Below are 2,672 nucleotides of genomic sequence, written 5' to 3' on the forward strand. Positions count from 1 at the left end.
CTACTGATCTGCAGTCAGCCGCTCTACCACTGAGCTACACACCCATGCACACAATTTGACTAGTCCTCTATTTGACGTATTTTCATTCAAAATTTCACTCTTCACTGTGTCGTTTACAGCCAGCTCAATCGAGTCGTCCTCTAATGATTCTTACTAAACTTATCTACCCTACCCGAGGATCGAACTCGGAATCTCCACCTTAGGAGGGTGGCGCCTGATCCATTGGGCCAGCAGGGCGATGATTCAGCTTCCGATCATGTTGATGTCTGTGACTGTTCCGCCGATTACATGAGTGATTACTCTACCTCTCAAAAATTCCTTGATGAAAATTTTGCGAAAGTTCATAGGGCACGCCCGGATTTGAACCGAGGACCTGCTGATCTGCAGTTAGCCGCTCTACCACTGAGCTACACACCCATGCACACAATTTGACTAGTCCTCTATTTGACCTATTTTCATTCAAAATTGCACTCCTCACTGTGTCGTTTACAGCCAGCTCAATCGAGTCGTCTTCTAATGATTCTCAGTAAACTTATCTACCCTACCCGAGGATCGAACTCGGAATCTCCACCTTAGGAGGGTGGCGCCTTATCCATTGGGCCAGCAGGGCGATGATTCAACTTCCGATCATGTTGATGTCTGTGACTGTTTCGCCGATTACATGAGTGATTACTCTACCCCTCGAAAATTCCTTGATGGAAATTTTGCAAAGGTTCAAAGGGCACGCCTGGATTTGAACCGAGGACCTACTGATCTGCAGTCAGCCGCTCTACCACTGAGCTACACACCCATACACAAATTCGACTAGTCCTCCATTTGACCTATTTTCATTCAAAATTTCACTCCTCACTGTGTCGTTTACAGCCAGCTCAATCGAGTCGTCTTCTAATGATTCTCAGTAAACTTATCTACCCTACCCGAGGATCGAACTCGGAATCTTCACCTTAGGAGGGTGGCGCCTTATCCATTGGGCCAGCAGGGCGATGATTCAACTTCCGATCATGTTGATGTCTGTGACTGTTTCGCCGATTACATGAGTGATTACTCTACCTCTCGAAAATTCCTTGATGGAAATTTTGCAAAGGTTCAAAGGGCACGCCCGGATTTGAACCGAGGACCTGCTGATCTGCAGTCAGCCGCTCCACCACTGAGCTACACACCCATATACGCAATTGGACTAGTCCTCCATTTGACCTATTTTCATTCAAAATTGCACTCCTCACTGTGTCGTTTACAGCCAGCTCAATCGAGTCGTCTTCTAATGATTCTCAGTAAACTTATCTACCCTACCCGAGGATCGAACTCGGAATCTCCACCTTAGGAGGGTGGCGCCTTATCCATTGGGCCAGCAGGGCGATGATTCAACTTCCGATCATGTTGATGTCTGTGACTGTTTCGCCGATTACATGAGTGATTACTCTACCCCTCGAAAATTCCTTGATGGAAATTTTGCAAAGGTTCAAAGGGCACTCCCGGATTTGAACCGAGGACCTGCTGATCTGCAGTCAGCCGCTCTACCACTGAGCTACACACCCATGCACACAATTTGACTAGTCCTCTATTCGACCTATTTTCATTCAAAATTTCACTCTCCACTGTGTCGTTTACAGCCAGCTCAATCGAGTCGTCCTCTAATGATTCTTACTAAGCTTATCTACCCTACCCGATGATCGAACTCGGAATCTCCACCTTAGGAGGGTGGCGCCTTATCCATTGGGCCAGCAGGGCGATGATTCAACTTCCGATCATGTTGATGTCTGTGACTGTTCCGCCGATTACATGAGTGATTACTCTACCTCTCAAAAATTCCTTGATGAAAATCAAGGAATTGCGAAAGTTCATAGGGCACGCCTGGATTTGAACCGAGGACCTACTGATCTGCAGTCAGCCGCTCTACCACTGAGCTACACACCCATACACAAATTTGACTATTCCTCCATTTGACCTATTTTCATTCAAAATTTCACTCTTCACTGTGTCGTTTACAGCCAGCTCAATCGAGTCGTCTTCTAATGATTCTCAGTAAACTTACCTACCCTACCCGAGGATCGAACTCGGAATCTCCACCTTAGGAGGGTGGCGCCTTATCCATTGGGCCAGCAGGGCGATGATTCAACTTCCGATCATGTTGATGTCTGTGACTGTTTCGCCGATTACATGAGTGATTACTCTACCCCTCGAAAATTCCTTGATGGAAATTTTGCGAAGGTTCAAAGGGCACGCCCGGATTTGAACCCGAGGACCTGCTGATCTGCAGTCACCCGCTCTACCACTGACCTACACACCCATGCACACAATTTGACTAGTCCTCTATTTGACCTATTTTCATTCAAAATTTCACTCTTCACTGTGTCGTTTACAGCCAGCTCAATCAAGTCGTCCTCTAATGATTCTTACTAAACTTATCTACCCTACCCAAGGATCGAACTCGGAATCTCCACCTTAGGAGGGTGGCGCCTTATCCATTGGGCCAGCAGGGCGATGATTCAACTTCCAATCATGTTGATGTCTGTGACTGTTTCGCCAATTACATGATTGATTACTCTACTCCTCAAAAATTCCTTGATGGAAATTTTGCGAAGGTTCAAAGGGCACGCCCGGATTTGAACCGAGGACCTGCTGATTTGCAGTCAGCCGCTCTACCACTGAGCTACACACCCATGCACACAATT

At 46.8% G+C, this 2,672-nt stretch overlaps 14 non-coding genes across 14 annotated transcripts; all 14 read right to left on the reverse strand.

Annotated features, from left to right (window-relative positions):
* Nucleotides 1–164: 164 nt before the first annotated feature.
* On the reverse strand, nucleotides 165–237 carry Pmar_PMAR021619. The gene has a single exon. It is a non-coding gene; the product is annotated as a tRNA-Arg (tRNA).
* A 108-nt stretch (nucleotides 238–345) lies between these two features.
* Nucleotides 346–417, reverse strand: Pmar_PMAR021620. Its single transcript has one exon. It is a non-coding gene; the product is annotated as a tRNA-Cys (tRNA).
* A 120-nt stretch (nucleotides 418–537) lies between these two features.
* On the reverse strand, nucleotides 538–610 carry Pmar_PMAR021621. Its single transcript has one exon. It is a non-coding gene; the product is annotated as a tRNA-Arg (tRNA).
* Nucleotides 611–718: 108 nt separating this feature from the next.
* Nucleotides 719–790, reverse strand: Pmar_PMAR021622. The gene has a single exon. It is a non-coding gene; the product is annotated as a tRNA-Cys (tRNA).
* A 119-nt stretch (nucleotides 791–909) lies between these two features.
* Nucleotides 910–982, reverse strand: Pmar_PMAR021623. Its single transcript has one exon. It is a non-coding gene; the product is annotated as a tRNA-Arg (tRNA).
* Nucleotides 983–1,090: 108 nt separating this feature from the next.
* Pmar_PMAR021624 lies at nucleotides 1,091–1,162 on the reverse strand. The gene has a single exon. It is a non-coding gene; the product is annotated as a tRNA-Cys (tRNA).
* Nucleotides 1,163–1,282: 120 nt separating this feature from the next.
* Pmar_PMAR021625 lies at nucleotides 1,283–1,355 on the reverse strand. The gene has a single exon. It is a non-coding gene; the product is annotated as a tRNA-Arg (tRNA).
* Nucleotides 1,356–1,463: 108 nt separating this feature from the next.
* Nucleotides 1,464–1,535, reverse strand: Pmar_PMAR021626. Its single transcript has one exon. It is a non-coding gene; the product is annotated as a tRNA-Cys (tRNA).
* A 120-nt stretch (nucleotides 1,536–1,655) lies between these two features.
* Pmar_PMAR021627 lies at nucleotides 1,656–1,728 on the reverse strand. Its single transcript has one exon. It is a non-coding gene; the product is annotated as a tRNA-Arg (tRNA).
* Nucleotides 1,729–1,842: 114 nt separating this feature from the next.
* Pmar_PMAR021628 lies at nucleotides 1,843–1,914 on the reverse strand. The gene has a single exon. It is a non-coding gene; the product is annotated as a tRNA-Cys (tRNA).
* Nucleotides 1,915–2,033: 119 nt separating this feature from the next.
* On the reverse strand, nucleotides 2,034–2,106 carry Pmar_PMAR021629. The gene has a single exon. It is a non-coding gene; the product is annotated as a tRNA-Arg (tRNA).
* A 108-nt stretch (nucleotides 2,107–2,214) lies between these two features.
* Nucleotides 2,215–2,287, reverse strand: Pmar_PMAR021630. Its single transcript has one exon. It is a non-coding gene; the product is annotated as a tRNA-Cys (tRNA).
* A 120-nt stretch (nucleotides 2,288–2,407) lies between these two features.
* On the reverse strand, nucleotides 2,408–2,480 carry Pmar_PMAR021631. The gene has a single exon. It is a non-coding gene; the product is annotated as a tRNA-Arg (tRNA).
* Nucleotides 2,481–2,588: 108 nt separating this feature from the next.
* Nucleotides 2,589–2,660, reverse strand: Pmar_PMAR021632. The gene has a single exon. It is a non-coding gene; the product is annotated as a tRNA-Cys (tRNA).
* Between the last annotated feature and the right edge of the window lie 12 nt (nucleotides 2,661–2,672).

The sequence above is a fragment of the Perkinsus marinus genome (genome assembly GCF_000006405.1).
Source record: "Perkinsus marinus ATCC 50983 genomic scaffold scf_1104296944706, whole genome shotgun sequence".
Lineage (NCBI taxonomy): Eukaryota > Perkinsozoa > Perkinsida > Perkinsidae > Perkinsus > Perkinsus marinus.